Consider the following 20,070-nt stretch of genomic DNA (forward strand, 5'->3'; position numbering starts at 1 on the left):
TTTGTATAAATCTTTTAATTTGTCTACCAAAATGGTTGCACAAAGCTAACCTGTCCCACCAGCAACATCTAGTCCATTCCATTCCAGGAAATGGACTGAGTTCAAAAACCAACATGGAAAAAGAATTAAGAAAGAAATATAAAAATATGCAAACGAACTAATGGATACACCACTATAAATTAAGGACTTATGATGCATATCCAGGTCTTCATAAAGGATCTAAACTATCTTTCCACAATCTATGTAATCCAACACTCATTAAATCATTCATCATATCATAGTTTGGAGCAACTCATTGTGGTCCGTGTAGGACCGTCGGTACAGCCATTTGTTTATTATGACGTATTTGGCTGCCTGGTGCTGCACCTCCTGGCTGCATTGCGGTCCGTAGGGAGGGTTCCATCTAGCAAGAAGCTCGCGAGTGGGTCGATTCAGCTCGGCTCTGCTTCAAGGATGGGAGCGACCTCCTCTGCCCCACTGAGAATGCTAGGCCGAGGTAAGTCCTCTGAGACCTCGCCTGTCTGGCCTGTGCAGCGCAAGCACTCGCCTTGGCAGCACGAAAAGCCTCTTCGGCAGCTCGCGCCTGCCTCGAGCTCCTTTCCACCTAGGCCACCAAGGCATGGATAGAAGAATTCACCTACCAAAAGGAAGGAATGACAGCAAGAGAGATAAAAGCATAGAGCCCGACAAGAAATCTGACTTACCACCATGGCATGAGTGGCAGCACGACAAGCCACCTGGTTCAAAGGAAGATCAGTCCATGCCACGACCTCCTTGGAGTAAATGGCCTCCCTACTCTTCTGAAGAGAGTGGTTCGGCGACAACATGCTCCTGAACTCCCCTTGGGCTCCCAAGCCTGAGGGCCCAGCTCGCGTATAAGCAGACCCAGAGTAAGCAGGAGCCCCTGTGTAAGTAGCCTCGGCATAAGGGGCCCCTACTGCTTCTTGCATTGGAGGGGCCATCTCGGGCTCCCTGGGCGGATCCTCTGATGGGTAGTCTGGTACCTCAGGCTCCACATCTCGGGGTAGCTCAGCACGAGTTCATTTGGCGACTCGCTTCCTCCTCTTCATGCTGTGAAACAGGTGCCCACCACGAGTCCTCTCTGAGTCCATCACACCTGCAAAAAGAGCTCGGCATTAGAAAAAATGAAAGAACGGAGTAAAACAAAAAACCTCTCAGTAAGGAACCTACCCGAACTTAGATTGGCTGCAATGAGCATGGCCTCTGTCAGATAATGATGGCATTTTAGCCCAAGCCGTGCCCATTGTCGGAGGCCCTTCGTTGTCTCCTTATCAAGCGTAACACCGGCGTCAGGGGCAGCCATCCCCCACCCGGTTTGGAACGGCCACCCCAATTCACTTCGCACCCCGAAGTAGTCCCGTTTCCACACCAGGACCTTGTTGGGAAGTTCGTGTAAAAGCTTAAAACCCAGGCGAGGAAACAAGTAATACGCCCGCCTACGCCCGGGAAGGGGACCCGCTTGCTTCTTAAGCATTAAAATGGAGGAGAAGATCTCCAAGTCTAAAGGCAAGACTAGTTCGGAAAATAGGGAGATTGTCCCCACCAAGTTACTGGAGTGGTTCATTACCTCGACAATGATGGGGTAGAAAGGAAGACGCAACCCAGCAGTGAGCTGCTCCCGGAATATCACGATCTCATCAGGACCGTGTTGCCAAGGGAAACTGCCCGAAGGTATGAAGTAGGTGTACTCCCTAGGCAAGTCGAACTGGGTGATAAGGGAATGAAGCCCCTCAAGCGTCATGGTCGAAGGCCCAAACTTGTCCGACCTCGACGAGAGGAGGATGCCAAACTACCCGAGGCGACTCGGCCTACGGATTTGAACTCTTCCTCGAGTTCTACCTTAGGTTCACTAGGACTGTCGGGGGATGCAGTTCGGTTCGTAGAACTTACATCCGATTCCCTTGAAGAACTGTCTGAGCTATCCAAGCTAGACACTGGAAGGAGAATAAGGATTATAGGAAGGTACTCACCCGGAAAAAAAAGCAAACGGACTACGGGAACGTGAACGCGAGCTAGAAACTGGGATGCGAGCTCAAGAAGCAAAACGCAGGATAGTGACAGCGACTTGGGTCTCCCACTATTTATACTCACAGTAATCAAGAATCAATGGCTCATATCAAAAGATAATCCAATGGTCCGCAGTCGCGCTGACTGCATGTCTCCAGAGACCGAGATGTGACTGGCCACACATCTCCTGAGACCAAGACGTGATTGGCCACACGTATTTCTAAAATTGAAAGCGCCAGTGCACGTCTCCTCGCATTAAAGGCGACAGCGGCATGCTTTTTCAAATTTGAAAAGATGCCCGCTGTCACGTCTCCTAGTGACGTGCTTTTTGAATTTTGAAATAAACGCGCGTTGTCACGTTCGTCAGCATTCATAGACAGATTGGCACGTTTCCCATCTTTTTGACGCTCGAGAAACCCAGAAAAATCCTGACGAATGTGCACTTCGCGCCATCAGTCAAAACAGTTCAAAGTACGGGACAAATCCACCCGCCACCTCGCAAAACTCCCCGCACCAGGGCAAGTCCCTTAGCACGAGGAGTGGGGGGAAATTGATGAAGGAAGATTTGGTCCGACCTCATAATCACTCAACATGTGGCAAAGGCAACAGCTCGGCAACAGCGCGCCCAAGGCGTGAGCTCCAAAAGGAGGAACCAGCGGCTCAAACTCCCTACTAGGAGCCTGAACTCCCCGCAAGGATCCCGAGCTCTCCCTTAGGCCCCGAGCCTTACAAACACAAAGGGCAACAACCCGAACTGGCCTGCTCCATGGCAGTTCGAGACACTCCTCTATCCGAACTCAAGACTTCACCTCACTCACCACTCCAGCACTTCACCTCCAGGACGCCGAACTAGACAACCGTACCATGCCTGACACCGAGGAGGTCCGTTTCCAAGGGCGGCGCACCTGACTGACTTGAGATCTGACGCTTGACAGCCGCACTTCAACGGCCACCTGCCACCACCACCTGCCACCGCCATCTCCAGTTGTAGAGACGGCTCCGACAAAGAGAGCAGTGGTAGTTCTGCTCCAGTAGAGGTGATGACACCCGAACTGGCAAGAGCGCAGGGATAATCACCCAACCTGACAGAAGCTCAGGAGTGAGTGCGCGAGGTGGTGATAAAAGGCTCCCTACGCCCCAAGAACAAGGTATGTGAACTTTGTGCCATCTGGTTTTATCTTGCCTTTGAGAGAATACTAACTTGAGCTTCAGAGCAATCTCACCGGGTTCCCCCTGGAGATTCCTCATCTTCTCCGTTTCAGGCTCCCTGTAGCTCCAATCAGAGGCAAGGTCGTTGACAGCTAGGACCGGCCGGATTGCGCACCATCAACTACTGAAAACATTACCAACCAATTTACTCTTTTCTTCTTCCTTTACCTCCTTGACAGAGAAACTGATGCATTTTTATAAAGCTAGACAGTCTAGCCCCTACCAAATAAGATGCATTTTTTAATACCAGTCCATTGCATTAGAAAATTTCCTTTCTATCTTCATATGATTTTAATGTTTGGATCTAGTGTATGAAGGTGAAGTATTAAGGAGGGGGAGGTTTAGAGTGGGTTGGCTGCTGATGTAAACATCTTGTTCCAGTTGCTGCCAATTTGGCTAGGAGAGGCATGGATAGAGCCAATTCTTGTTGTTTGTTGGAACATTGCACAGATATGTCCCAACAAATTAAGGTCCCAACACAGATATGTCCCAAGATATCTATATCTCGAAGATTTTAGGATTGAAGGACCTGAAGTAAGGGTCCACTGGAATCCAGGTAACTATTAGCACCTTCACTTGAATACTGAAAATATAATAGTAGCCATGATAGCAATAACCGAAAAACTCAAATTCTATGATACTTGAATTTGATAGCTTGGTAATGAACCAAACTAGGCCCAAGACAAAATATGCAGTTGTCTTGCTTCTCAGGCCAATCTAGAAGCAAGACAAAGATTAAACTGAACTCCCCATTTGCCACTGGTTTTATCTTTGTAGAAACTCCCTACTACTGAAGCTAGTTGTGGTAGATCCAATTTTTTAATAGGGTTATTCTTAGGGGACCTACTTTGCTGTCTGTGACCGTGTCTTTTTTAACAGGGTTATTCTTAGGGTACAGGCTGAGATCCTACTGATATGGGTCTATCCATATTGCATACATCATATAATTTACAAGTAAAGAATCAACAACAAATTGAAAAATAACTCTACTTCTAGAGGATAGAGGTTGATCATATATGGTTAGACTTCTACATAAGCATTGATTTGTCAGATGTAGTGGATAATTGTTGCATGACTCAATTTTCCCCTCACATTAAAGATTAGATAGAACTAGGGTGAAACCAACCTTAACCTATATAAAGCCAATCTGCACAGGCCCACACCAATTCTAAGGTTTATATCTGATCGGCTTTAGCCAACTCAGTTGGCTACTCTTGGAGTGGCTAATAAGCTTCAACTTGAAATTGCAGTTCATAATTGTTTTGAACTTTATCTGACAATTCTTAATATAAATCACAAATTTGGTAGGGTCTAACGAATCCAACAAGGGGGATACCTCATGATGTAGGATTTACAGCTTGAATGTGCAAAGTTTACAGCTCTAAATAGTTCTTTCATTGTAATAACACTCTAAACATTGCTTTTTCCTTTTATAATGACCCATTCCTTTCATAAATAAATTGGATAATTCTCATGGGCTCTTTTGACTTGTCAGTCAAGCATGGAGGTAACACATGACACTATGGCCAAGCGTAAGCGGATCAGTGCGACCATTAGTTCCATTATGACATATCTTGCAGTGGTTGTCATCGTCAAACAGTATACTGAATCTATGAGTCGAAAGGTGTGAGAGGTTAGAAGCCTAGGGAAGGGAGTGTTTCTTATCATTGTATTTAGTAGTGAGTCATCTTGTTTATCTCAGATTAGGATGAGAAAGCCATGTTTTGATTCCCTCTGTCATTTACTTGTTACCCATAGTGGACTTTGGCCAACCATTAACATGTTTGTCGAAGAGCAAGTTGCAATGTTTTTGCACACTATAGGGCATAATGAAAGGAATAGTGTCATATATGTTATCTTCGGGTGTTCACAAGAGACCGTAAGTCGGTATTTCCACAAAGTCCTACGTGTTGTACTTAGGTTGTACCTTTTGTTGGTTATACAACCTACTAGAGAACAAGTACCACTAGAGATTAGGAATGACTCCCGGTTTATGCCATATTTTAAGGTATGTAACATATTACTACACTTTTTACCTTAACACCTCCCTAGATCATGAAATTAACATAATTTAGTTAAATGTAGGACTATACAGGTGTAATTGATGGGACCCATATCCCATGCAAAGTGCCTGTTGAGGAGCAAGGCAAGTTTTGTGGTAGGAAGGGGAAAGTAATACAAAATGTAATTGATGCAATGACATTCGATTTAAAATTCACTTATGTATTGGTTGGGTGGGAGGGTTCGGCCACTAATGCCATAGTCCTATATGATTCCTTGTGAAGGGAATGCAAACTCCACGTCCCAGAATGTAACTTAAATTGATACTTCATCCTTTCTAATACTCGAACAATGGACTCCATTGTCTTAACTAATTGCTTATTGCCAATGATCACTCAACGAAATATAGGAAAATACTACTTAGTAGATGTCGGATACAGAAACATGCCAGGCTACCTAACACCTTATTGAGGCACCAGATACCACCTCAATGAGATACGAGGGCAATTGCCAAAGTCTCCTCGGGAGATTTTCAACTACATACATTCATTGTTGAGAAATGCAGTGGAATGTGCTTTCAGTGTTTTGAAGAAGCGTTGGGAAATTCTTGATGCAACACAACATTTTGACTTTGACACGCAAGTCAAGATTGTGATAGCTTGTTGTGTGCTTCACAACCATATCATGGAAGTTGATCCACATGACTAGTACACCTAAGAAGGGATCCGTGAGGTAGACAGGCAAAATACATCCGATGGGGATGAATTTGTGGAAGAAAGCGCCAATGTAGATTCTCTTGCACCAAGGCTATAAAGAAATGAACTAGCAAGGTCGTTCACATTTAGGGACCAGATTGGGTCATACATGTTTCAAGACTGAAGGAAATTGCAAAGATGATTAGGAGTTGTAGTATTTGGATTAATTGCACATCATCATTGTTAGAACCAATTTGTGTCAATTGCAGTTCTTATAATGTTTAAAACATCCAATTTATTTTTTTTATTAGATATCCATGACTTACTTGTTAGATAGTTTATTATATCAGCAATATTATTTAAACACCATATTTTTGTGTTACACATGCTTACTTTTATGTTGTTGATTACTAGAGGTATTTTCAATATTTCTTTATGATAATGTATGTACATGTTTATGCGTTATTTATTTGCTGCATGAAATAGAATACTTTTTGCCAGGGATGGTCTTTAGTAGAGATACAATAGGAACATCTATCAGTAATAGGAAAGATGGCAATAAGGGAAATGATGTGTTGTATGTCTCTCAAACTATGTCCAGCAAGGGTGATCAAAGTTGACAAGTAAGATGGAATGATGCCATGGACAAGGCATTAATTGAGCTACTTGCTGACCAACTAGCATTGGGCAATAAGATTGGTAAGGGGTTTCGGACATCTACATACACATCAATATGCAAGGAGATGACTTCCCGCTTCAATATTGATATGAGAACACCCCATATTAAGAGTAGAACGAGAACATTAAAACCCATATACATGGAAGCCAAGAAGTTGCTTGAGACTAGTGGCTTTGGCTGGAATGAATCCAAGAATCAAATCATAGTTGACCCAGTTGTTTGGGATGATTGCATCAAGGTAAATGTGGCATATTTGGTTTTTTAATTAATGTTTAAAAATTAGCAACTAGTAATGATGCCATCTACAATGCAAGCCAATCCACTTGCACTGTGTGTTAAAGGTAGGGTGATGGAGATGTTTGAGGAAATACAAATAGTTTTGGTAAATGATCAGTCTATGGGTGACAAGGTTATGGCAGGGTTTGAGTCCATGACTGAGTGTAATGCTGATGTTGATGGTGCTGAAGAGGATGACCCTAAGTTCAGTGATGATGCAACAACCCCACTGACTGTTAATGAATTCATCTATGAAGATGGCATTCAATCAGTCTCCAAAAACAATCGGAGGGCAGGTTTCTCAAGCTCAAAAAAAAAAAGAGTGCATGGATCAAAACCGAAGCCCAACCAGGACTTTAGTTATGCAATTGACAGAATGAATATTACAATGTAAACAATTGCACCTACACTTACGGTGGAGACTAAGATGGATTTCTTAAACCATTTATGGAAGGAAGTTATGGACTTGGAAGGGTATGACATCCAAGTCTGGAACACTGTCTTTGGGTACTTGAGTGAACATGAGAAGGAAGCAAAGATTTTCCTTGCGAGGGACAAGCCATTTAGGGCTCAGATGGTCCTATCCATCATATCTAAGATGATTGATTTTGGTGGAATGCAGTAGTACCTCTTCTCTTATTATGAAGTTTAGACAATGGAACTTTAACACTTCTACCATTTTTTGTTATAACTTAGGTTGATGCACTTGCTGATAAAACATATTAACTAGTTGGTGGCAACTATAGTAGCTTTTAACACTCTTTTTAGTACTTACTTATACACTGATACTTTTGACTTATTGATAGAATGGAACTTTCTTGTTATATTTCTTTGTTTGTAGTATGTCAGAATCTATCTGTTGCTTTGCCATGTACTCACATAAAGCTTGTCAAAATGATGAGGTGTGTAGGAAGAAAAAATCCTATGTTGTGTTCAAAGGGAGAAAGCCAGGTGTGTATGACTCATGGCCCTAGTGTCAAAAGCAAGTTGCTAGGTTCAAAGGGAATTCTTATTATTCATATAATAGTCGGGAAGAAGCTGAAGATGTATACTATAAGTATTGTGAAGTACAACTGGATACAACATATTCCTCTAAGAAGTTGGTTGCAGAGCCATCCACATCAACAATTAGGCCATATCTGATAGGAGGCATTATTGGATTCTTCACTAGGATTGTGGCATGGGGGTTGTTTAATTAGCCAAATCATTTGGAATGTTATATATATATATATATATATATAAGAGAGAAAGAGAGATAGGGAGAGGGAGAGAGAGAGAGGGAGGGTGGGAGAGAGATAGAGAGAGATTGATAAATAGATAGATAGAGAGAGAGAGAGAGGGAGGGAGGGAGATGTGTGAGGGAAAGAGAGATAGGGATGGTTCAAATGCAACTGAACTAAACACTAGGTGTGTGTGTGTGTGTGTGTGTGTGTGTGTGTGTGTGTGTGGTGTTGTTGTCTTCTGTCATGGTCATGGGTTTGTTTTCATGTATTTCTTTTTATCATATTATCATTAGCAAGTCACTTATATTGAGCAGGAACCACATGTTGGATCACTTATCATTATCATTGTCAGATATGATTTTATCATCTATTATGGATTGCTTATAGTAGGAACCACATTTCATCATTTGTTTTCATGTAGCTATCATTTGTGTTCATTATCATATCAAATAAACCGATCTCATCACTATATATTTATCAATTGTTAGTAGGTCACTTATATTTATCAGGCCTCATTGTTTGAAGGATGACATGACATTCAATGATTTGTGAGTGGATAGATTAGTAATTGTGAATGCAAATTATTATCAGGTATCATTGTTTGAAGGATGACGGTACCTTCAATGAAATATGAATGGATTGAGTAGGAAATGTGGATGGATTGTTTAGGGTGTGTTAGAATATCTCATGTTTGAATGAAGTGTGAATGAATTGAATAGGAATGGGAAGGAGATCCAACAAATGAGCAGATATAGAGTGATATAGTTATCATTTTCATATTTGTTATCAGATGAGCAAATATATGGACTGATATTCAACAAAATATGGGCCTGCCCATATAGTCTACATCATCTTAATCTGAGGGAGATCCAACCCATCACCTTAATTTGCCCACAGATGTAGTCGATGCAGAATTGGATAATGGATCGGAAAACAAGTCTATGTATGAGCATGGATTCAAAGAAAATCGATGATGGTGTGGAACTTCTAACTGTCTAATCAAGCTCTTGTGTAGGATTGCAATAGAATTAAGAAAATGCCTCTCTCCTGCATGAAAATTGTAAGGATCTCTTCACACTAATTTAAGCCAATTTCTGCCAGAAAAACCTCTTGTATATGAAAGACCAGTATGGATTAGCTACCACTAGCTGAATTGTGGACTTAAGACTGTAACCATTTTGGCAAGCTCGACTGATTGGCCTCAAACAATATTAGGCTGAGCTCACATGCACATTTGCTATCACTATGGTTGTAACAATGGATGATCCAAATTTCTTGCACCTGGACTGGTGGTTATTATTGGAAAAAGCACACTAGGTAGTTAGAGCATTTATGTTTGCTCTCATAGTTTGCATCGATTTCAAACAAACGACAACAAATTTGTGCCCTGATTTATATAAATTCCAAACAAATGAGAAGAGTGCAAAACCATACTAACTCTTGAACCGACTTTGCACTCATGAACCGGGATGAGTCAAAAAATGCATGGTACATATTTGCATTTGCATTGGAAACAAATGCAGCCTAAGTGAAAATTAATAGTAGCCCTAGTAGCCAAAATTGAAAAAAATAAAATAAATAAAAAGCATAACAAAAAAAAATCTTAGAAACCAACAACAGAATTGTTTCGAGGGGGAAATCTCGGTTTCTCAAGTTTATACAAGAAAATCAGAGGCCACAGACAAAATGGAGCCCATCATCATACAAGCAATCGCTCCAAATGAGCAAAAGCACGCATTGACCCAAGAAGTAAAAAACAAAGTTACAATTAAGGGTGTCAATGGACCGGTTTTGGATTGGACCCCGTTCAATCCAAAATCAATTTGGACAGATTGGATGGATTAACAACATATATTAGATTGGACCAATCCGGTCCAAGATATTCATTAGATTGGACTGGATCCAATCCGTCAGTAATAAATTTATATTGGATTGCATTGGATTAAGCTAAAATCTAGTCCATTGATATAAGATAAGAATACAGGTGTCAATGGATCGGGTTTGAGTTAAAACCAATATAAATTAAAACGAATTTGAACAGATTGGACAATCCAAACATTGAATTGGACCAGTCTAAAATTGTCCAAAATATTCATTGGATTGGATTGGACCTGGTCCATTTGTTATGGACTCACACTGGACTGGATCGGATTGGACAAAATTTAGTCAAATTGACACCCCTAACTACAATAAAACAAAACACCTAGAGTAACAGAATCAAAAAGAGCGAGAATAATTTCTTAACAAAATGTAGATGGGGATCATGATGGAAGAAAACCTAGATTCAAAAATACAGGAACACCAGATTCCCCATCCACCTCTCTGTGTTCTGTTATCGTATCTTACCGACTGTGATAAAATCCTCTCCATCACAAGTTGTGAAGTTGCAGAAGAAGCGAAAGAAAATGGGTTTCCTGAAACCATCGCTGCCTCATCAGTCTCCCCAACGATATCTTCAGGAATTACCCCTCCACCGTTCGCAGTAGCCTGCGAAGGAGGAAACAACTTGATACATCTTCAAGTTGTTGAAACAACTTGATACATCGTAGACGAAGACTCTACTTGGAATGCTGATCCAACTGAACTGCCACCAATATTTGATTGCATTGGCATAGTAGGACCAGTTAGCGGGGCGAATGCCCGGTGGTCCATGTAACCCAGTCTGTGCTCCTGGCCCTGATCCAGCAACCCCTCACTGCTGCATGTAATAAGATGCAGAGCCAGACAACGCCATGGCTTCTCTCACTACAAGAAAAATGACTTTTAGCCACGGTTATTTTAGCAACAAACATAAAAACCGAGGCTAAATGTTATTCTATAACAACGGATTTTAATTGTCCGGTGCTATATGCTCTTTTGCTGGCTACGGCCCAGCTACCGTTTAATACCCGTGGCTTAAAATTTATCTATTGAAACGGTTTGTAAATTTGGCCGTGGTTAATACCTATTTGATATTATTTTAACCAAAAAATATCAATCGGAACCGTGGCTAACTAATAGGCCCATGTTTTCTCTAGGAGTTCGCGCGCTTCCCCAAATTTTTGCCCGCGTTCTCTCTCTCTCTCTCTCTCTCGTGCGCTGGTTGATTTTCACAGGGGTTTGCACAGAAACAGTGTTCCCTTCTCTTTTTCTCACTTTTCACCCTTTCTCATATTTTTATTTTTTATTTTTTGTAGAATCTCATATCTTTATTTTGATTACTAGGGGTTTGCAAACAAACAGTGATCAGAGAAAGCATTACCAATTAGTTTCTTATAGGAATCGTTCTTTGCCGCTATGGGGTTAGGGCTTTGGTTTTGGATCTGTCAAAGCACAAAAAGAAAGCATTAACAATCGAAATGTAAGTTTCTTATGCTTTACCGATAAGCTCATTGGTGTTGCTTATTGTGCATTGTAAAAACTATTTTACTGCTTGAAATTAAAGATGTGGGATTTAACTTTTTAGAATTATGTGAGCTTTAATCATTTGGATTTTTTATGCGGGTATTTAATTAATAGATATATAAAAAGAAAGAAAGAGAGGGAACTAGGGTTTTGATTTTCGTTTAATTTGTTGAGCATGCATTTACTTCTTAGTTGATTATAAAATGTTAAAAATTCACTATGATGGATAAACTAATAATATTTTACGATGGTAGAAGATTCATCTACATTTGGTTAGAAAATAAAATACAATTCTTTAAAATTTCACACTGCAAACCCAGAGAGGTGGGCTTAACTCCATTCTGAATTTAAAGTGACCATTAGAATTTATGACTTCCATTTTTAGTCTTTTTCTAATAAATTACCTCTCTTGGTCACTGAAATTGGTTACCTCACAGAAAGCTGAAGGCATGGGAAGGTCGGTTTCAGTCTAACAAAACTTATTGTCTTTAATGGGGTGCACTCTCTATCTATAGTTGATTACAAATCACATGAGGCCAACACTCTCTAGTTTTAGCGGAAGAAGCTCCTAAATTCCTTGGATACAGGAGTGAGAGGAGTGACTAGGTGTCATTGTTGTTAGGTCTCGACAGGTTTATTTGACTTTTTCTTCAAAGAGCACATTTACCAAGGAATATACCTCCAATTACTTTAAGTAATCTATTTATCTCAAAAGTCAAAACCATTATTATTTGAAGTTGCAGTCTTTAGATTTTACTGTCTAATGTTTTGATCTATCGTCTCATGTTGGTAACTTTTGCTTCATAGGAGCTTTAACCCTCTTCAAGATATTATGATTCCTTGCCAACAAAAAAAAGATGTTTGGGTTTGTAACTTTCGTCTAGCTAGAGACTGTGAAGATGATTTTGGCAAAGGACAATCACCATTGTCTGTGGGGCTTGTGTTTTGATGAAACTCTATGGGGAAAAGTCAAGAATTATTCATAGGTAAAGTTATTGGCTTATTTAAATGATAATTGACCATTTGAGAGAAATTCTCCTTGTACTTTGGTATTTAATTGGCTTAGGTGCTGATGAGGATCATGTTTTCTTATATTGTTGATAGTTTGCATATTTCTTAGCCATCAATGTTAAATTGTCTGAATGAACTGAAATTTTGGATGAATTCAAAACTTAGTTTAATTTTTGAGCATTATGTTGGATGAGGATCATTGAGTTTGTTGTAGAATCAATATTCTTTCATTGCAAAAATTATATAGGGGAGATTGAAGCCTTGACCTTTTTGTCCTTCTCCACTTGCTGGAAATGGACCCTGAGCTCCACTCAAGTGAGTATTATATCACATATGGTGATACATGTTTTTTTTTCATAAATTTATCCTTATAACAGTTTTTAAGTTAAAGATACAAGAAGCATAATAGAAAACAAACTTAGCCCCTGGCTTTCTGACATCCTCGTCATGTTAGTAAATGAGCAATGTATGAAAATGTTCTTACTGATCTTCAAAAATTTTCTATAAGCAGAATTTCAAACTATAGTCCCATCCCATACATATGTGGTAGTATATGGTTTTGTTAATTGTTGATAAGATGATATGATATGATCTATATATGGAACTATGGATCTGTCATCTGATTTTCAGTTTACATGCCACTTATGCAGTAGTGTAATTGGATTTGCTTCTAACCAGCAATCTCCCAAAGATGAAAGTGGTGTACTTAAAGCAGTGCAAAATGTGCATGCAATGATAGACAAGGAAATAGGTTTTGGCACAAACCCTAAGAATGTTTTCCTCTGTGGATTTAGTCAAGGAGGTATGAACTCCACCTCTCTCTCACTCTTCTCTCCCACATTGATTCCTAATCTCCTATGAAAATAAAATGCTTGTCCATTTATAATACTTTTCCAACCGAATTAATGGATCATCTAATTTGAAATGATAACAAGATGCTAGGTCATTAGGACTGAAGGAATTCTGATAAGCACATACATATGGTATACCAATGAATCATCTTATTTTCTTTATGATGAAGCAAGAAAATTAAAGAACCTATGGGTCTGCAAAACTACAATAATTGTTTACCAAGGAAAAAATACACTTTGAACAAAAAAACTTGTGTTTACATGGGTCTTTTGTTGGTGAGAGAAAACTCCCATAGACACATAACCAAGGATAATATTGGCCTATACTAATAACGTGCAAAGTTGTAATAAGTTTGGCAGGTGCTTTGACATTAGCCAATGTTTTGTTGTATCCAAAAACCCTGGATGGATAATGCGCTCAATGATAGAGTGCATTTCACCAGAAGCAAAGGTATTCTTCTAACATACTAAACTAAAGGTGTCTGACTTGTCCAACAAAAAGCTAAAGGTGTCTGATTCTTTGTTTTTAATAATCAGAATTTGTGTTTAATTTTTATGTTTTTATATTGCCATTATTTTGCACAGAAAGTCTGTTACACCAATTTAGTGGATGGGCATTATACCAATGGCATGTGGTTCGATGTTACACCATAATTTTCAATGACCACAACTTCCTTTTGGGTTCACCTTTGGATATCTTTCATCTGAGAGTAGAACCAACATAACTAGAAGTCCTAATTATCAGACTTATTTGCATGAGTAGAACCAACTTATTACTAATGATCAAGAAATAAGTTGATCGCAAAGGTGGTTTAACATCATTCAAAACCTTTCTGTCTTCTAGATAATGCCACCATGTTACTTCTTTACCATTTGGGGTGAAACGTGTCTAGATGCCTTATCAGTGACTCTATGACTTAGTGTTTTCAAATAGTCACTATGGTGCCTAGGCATTCGATCAGGGCTAGGTGATTAACTGCATAAGTGGGTATTTATACTAGCATATGGCAAGGGTGTTTTGGTAATTAAACATGGTTCTTTGACTGATGCATTTGCCACTTGCTAGAGATGGAGCAGGGAGGCAAGCCCTTGACTGGAGGGCTCCTAGACCAAGGATTCATATATAGATTTGTTTTGTATTTTAAGATAGTGTTGCTCTTTTTATTTCCTCTTCTTTATGCAAGATACTTCCTGCCTTCTTCAATATGACAGGTCTTCCATTCTCTTTATTGTGCCGAGTTCTTGGCACCTAAAACTTCTTAAAACCATGACATTGCTCTTCCAATGAGAATAAAAGAAGCTTACCTTAGCTCAACTATCTTTAGAGCCAATCCTCCTCTGGCCCAAACTTCCTCCAAGATGAAGTTTTATACTGCCAATCCGAAGCCTTGAGAAATAAAGGGCTTTTTAGGTTGGAAACTGGCTAAAAAAACCTTCGGTGAAACAATATGAACATGAGTCCTGAATAATGTGATTTGGTGACAATCTCGACTCTATGATGTGCTAATATAACTACTGTGTTTCGACTTTACCAAATGAATGACTTTGGTGGTCACAACCTCAATGACTGCCTTGAAAATTTAGTGTCATATCATGAGATTTCCCTCTTCATATGGAAGATACCTCTAATGCATGTATTCTACACAATGTTGATTGTTTGCTTCCAAATACTTCGTTTTTAATACAATATGGACTATGTTGGAAGATGAATATTGTCCTTGATAGAGTGGAATAAAGAAACAATTTTCATGTAGCAAATCCCATATAGTAAGGAAGTAGGGACAAGACTTTTCTTAGTTGAGTTGAAGGAAGCTAATTGGTAATGATTTTGGTCAATATTACCTTTTTTTGTGTTTTAACTTTAGTACCTATAAAAGGGTGGAGGTGTATTAGCTGGAAACACTGTTAGTATTCAGAAAGTTTTCTCATTACTCTAGTGCTCCTCTTACAACATTCCTAGCTAAGTTGTTGTTCTACCATGCATTGAACTTGAGAATAACTTCATGCATTTTTGGACATATGGGATGCAAACCCTAGTTTGAGACTTGTTGTAGGCCACAAATTGCAGGGTTTAGGGATTTAGGTTATAAATCAGAAAAGTTCAGGTTTAAGCTAGCCAAAATGACATAGTTTTGAGAAAACAAAATAAATAAGGAACTACCAAGAAACACAAAGTGCAGGAAAGAATTAATGCTGATTGGAAATTGAGGCAAATAGAAACCAGAGAGTTCCAAAAACTCGAGGCACATTTGTAATTTTGTCTTTAGACAATAGTTTCCCCTTCTATTAGTGACCGTAAATACAAACAAGCCTACGCAAAATTCTCCCCAAGATACAACAAGCTTCAATAGTATAGAAGTCAATTGCATCCACAGTTTTCCCACAAATGTCCCAGAAACCTGCTCATGAAAAATTTACTAACCTAAACTCACTATATATCATAAATCCATAGATTTACATCATGAAAATTTTCTTTTGATAATTGGTCAACCTTCTTATGTTGTATACTAACTATTTGAATTTACAAATACTTGGGATTGTTGATTATTAATTTTTCCACAATGAACAACATACTTGGGATTGTTGATCCATGCCATTCAATTGTCCTAAAGATGCTATTGTTTTGCCTCTATGCCCTTTTTATTGATAGCAAGAAAGTTCATCGATGTACTTGTAGAAAGATGTAGAGTGATGGACAAGAAGGCCTTCTTTACATGAAAAATTTCCATATATATGTACACTTCCCACTTGGATTCAATGCCAGACCTGTACAGGTCCTTGTTATCATTGTGAGCTGAATCTCTCTGTCATTTTATCATTCAAACACAAATACCTTTTGCATTTGGTTTATGACTTATTTATTCTTTGTTGATTTGGCAGATCGAAGATTATGATCCAAAGCGAACGTCTTTTGTGTGATGCATGTTTATGTAAGCAAATTTTCAGATACAATAAGGATAGTTTTGTCAATTCTCTTTTATTGTTTTTTTGTAATGAAAATACTTGTGTAAATGTGAATATTAAATAAAGATTGCTATGGATATTTTGTGTAAATGTGTGAAGGTTTTATTTGTAAATATATCCATCATAAGAATGCAGATTCAGGTGAGCCCATCCAAGTTTTGAATTAAAAACGAAGAACTTTTAGCAACGGTTTAATAAAACCGTTGCTAAACGTGTCATTAGTTTAAGATCGTATAAGCACTTGTAGCAACGGTTTTTATCTAAAACTGTTGCTATTTCTAACTGTTCATACACATTTAGCCAAGGACAGACCCGTTGCTATCTTAATTTTTAGCAACGGTGCATAATACAACCGTTGCTATTGCCAACTATTTATACACATTTAGCCACGGACAAACCCGTTGCTATCTTGATTTGTAGCAAAGGTACATTATAAAACCATTGCAAAAAATGTTGCGATTGGCAACGATTAAAACCGTGGTTATATGTATACTTTTAGCCATGGTGTACAATATCCGTTGCTATAACTTTTAGCCACGACAATATCCCTATGCACAAAAAACCATTTCTATAACCTTTAGCAACGGTTTTTCTGTTGCTAAAACTGATTTTTCTTGTAGTGTTCCCATCCATGCATTTAATTTAAAAATAATTGCGAAAAAAAAAAAACTTCTGCTAACCGTCAACCATAGAAATTTTAAGCTTCTATCAATAATTCTACTTGAAGGATGAAACAACTTGATACATCCTCATATTAGATTTAAGAAGGCTTTTGTCAGAACTAGAGTTTCATGTATGGAGTTATAGATGCTAAACAGCTGAGCGTCATGGTTTGGACTGTTAAGAGCTTGGGCTTTGTTTCAAGAAAATATGAAATGTGAGGTCACATGATATTTTTGACATTTTTAAAAGTTTTTAAGGGTAATTTTGACATTTTTAAAAGTTTTAAATCGCAAATGAGGTCACGTAATATACATAACTAACGGTCCATTAACGGTAGGTACTAAATTGTTGCATTTTGAAAGTTCGAGTACTAAATTGGCACTCAGCCTAAAGTATAGGGTACCTATTGGGAATTTTCCCTTTAAAAAATTTTGTATTAGATGTTCAACATAGGTAGAATTTCATATATTTTGTGTTAGATAATTGCATTTCATATACGAAAACTATTGTCGATTTTCATAATGATAAAATGCCCCATGACTTTATAACAAATGATAGTTGGAAAGTTACAATTTGTGTAAAAATTTTTAGAACATTTTTATAAAGAAACTAATTTATTTTTTGGTATTTATTATCCAACATCATGCATATTAGTTAATTAATTAATTATAATTAGTGGATGTTTTGTAAAATATATATAGAAATGATCCAAGATTTTAAAAACATTGCTAATGTAATGGTTTTTAAAGTTAAAAAATAGTGAGAAAATATATCTCCTTTATATTGCTTGGCTGTAATGTTAGACCCTATGATTAAAAAAAATAATGTAGATATTTTATTTGAATTATCATGAAAACATGCAAAGTGATATTGGATTAAAAATGAAATTAATAATTTATTATTTAAAATTTATAATTTATATGAATCACAAACATTAGAGAATAAAAAACTTGTACAAACATGCCATTTGAAACTAGTGGTAGTGCAATACAAAAAGTTTGGTCATTAATAAACAAATGTAGGCAACAATGTTGCCTTTCATCGAGTTCATTTATTGAACTTAATTTTTATTTATAAGCTAATCTTATAAGTTTTTTAAAAAATGAGTAATTAGATAATTTTAATATTATAGCCTGGTGTAAAGAACATGAGAAAAATTATCCTAAGGTTGTTGCAATGGTATATGATCTACTAACCCCTTTGGTGTTCACAATTCCATCGATTTTAATGCATGTACCAAGGCATTAAATAAGAAGAGAAGTTATAAGGATGATGAAAGTCTAGAAATGTGCAAATGCCTTAAGCATCGGTTAGATGTAGAGGACAAATTACAAAATTAAGGTGGATATGACACATCCATTAATGATTCACTAGATCATGCAGATCATGTAGATGGAGATGGAATTTGAAGAAAATATTGATGCTAATATTTTTTCTGTGAATATTCAATAATTTACAATATTTTCTATATTATTGTAAGTTTTGATTTTCAATGTTATTTAAAAGTTATTTGTGACTTTTTCCAATCCCCTAGTATTTTTTTTTCAATTTTATTATATATATACTATTTTATTCCAATTCCATTGTAATTGTTTTTCAAGTTTAATTTCATTATTTCAATTGTACACATTGAATTCAAATGAAATATTTTTTTAGGTTTTTATTTTCAATTTGTTGTCTATTTTGTTAAGTGTTTTATCATTAATATTTTATTACTTTTTTCAAAATTTCTATCATTTTTTACATAAAAAAACAATAAAAAACTAACAGGCCATCAACCAGATTCTCAAATTTTCTATCGTTAATATTTTGATGCAAAATTCCATTAAATTAAGCTTTGTAGTTATAAATGACTATCACCCATTGGGTTTATCTGGGTGTCGATATCGGGTCTGGATGTAGTAGGCATGTTAGGTAAGCACAATTAATGAGTGAGCACCTAATAGCTGTGTGACACTTGTCCCAACTAATGTGCTTTTCATCTAAACATTTTTGTTCCATTAGAATGAATAAGTAAAAAATGAAAAAGTGGAAATCGTAGAGGAGAAGAGACGTACCTAAATCAAAATTTTGGCCTGAGCAACGATGTTGCAAGAGACTTTTAATCCGATCCGATCTGGGATTATTAACACTTGACTGGTGATGATTTTCTTGGATTTCGGTCGGGATAGCCACCAGTTTGAAAGAGTTCATAAAGCAGGAGCTCGATTGATGATTAGAATGACAAAGCAACGGCAATAGGGTGATAAGAAGGAAAACTAGGGAAATAAACAGGACCGGAAGAGGTTGGGTTTTTGTTAAAATCGAATGGGGAATCTGAGAAGGATTGCATTGCCGTAAGTCATATGTTCTTGTCGATGAGGAACAGGAACATAGAGAACTGCGACTGTGGCTCATGGGAGGAGGAGGGAAAGAAAAGAAAAAAAATAATAGAAAAGATAAGGGAAGAAAAGAATGAGGGAAAGAGATGGAGAGGATGAGAGAAGAGGTATCACTAGGGAGAAGCTCGAGGCAGTCGCTGCTAGTTCGCCTTCGGAGGGAGAAGACGATGAACAATAGAAAAAAAAATAATAAAATAATAAATAATTCATCTCTAATCGAATAAAAACATTTAGATGAAAAACACGTTAATTAGGACAGATGTAAAACAACTATTATTAGGTGCTCACTCATTGTACTTACCTAACGTACCTACTACATCCAGACCCGTCGATATCACTGTCTCGTATGTGGGGGTGGCTGGCATTGACTACTCAGTTGAGTTGTCATTGCATGGTGTCCGCATGGCAACAGATCTCAGTCGATGTTCTAAATCACAACCACCAACATGAATGAACGACGTGGGCAACCAAGAAACCAAACTCTAGCGCCAAATGCAACCAACCCTCCATGCCACTGTCACGAGTGACTTTTTCACCGCGCTATCAAGCACCTACCATGAGCCATCAGAGTGCCAACCGCGTGCCTTCAAAGTGTCAGCATGTGTGTCATGGGTGGGCTATGCATGTATTTTGTAAGGGGGGACTGCCAATGGCGTTATTGTAAATACATAGTATGATTTTTCATCCTTTTGATGTTTCCTATTG

At 38.0% G+C, this 20,070-nt stretch overlaps 1 long non-coding RNA gene across 2 annotated transcripts; it reads left to right on the top strand.

The window, feature by feature from the left end:
* The first annotated feature begins 11,044 nt into the window (after positions 1-11,044).
* LOC148865104 (uncharacterized) lies at positions 11,045-16,411 on the top strand. 2 transcript variants are annotated; one of them, XR_016110363.1, is made up of 6 exons: positions 11,045-11,223; positions 11,316-11,451; positions 12,303-12,481; positions 13,157-13,308; positions 16,008-16,146; positions 16,238-16,411. It is a non-coding gene; the product is annotated as an uncharacterized LOC148865104 (long non-coding RNA). The 2 variants fall into 2 exon arrangements; XR_016110362.1 differs by having other exon boundaries at positions 11,073-11,208.
* The last annotated feature ends 3,659 nt before the right edge of the window (positions 16,412-20,070 follow it).

Source organism: Nelumbo lutea, chromosome 3, assembly GCF_056320005.1.
Source record: "Nelumbo lutea isolate HS-2025 chromosome 3, American lotus-T2T, whole genome shotgun sequence".
NCBI lineage: Eukaryota > Viridiplantae > Streptophyta > Magnoliopsida > Proteales > Nelumbonaceae > Nelumbo > Nelumbo lutea.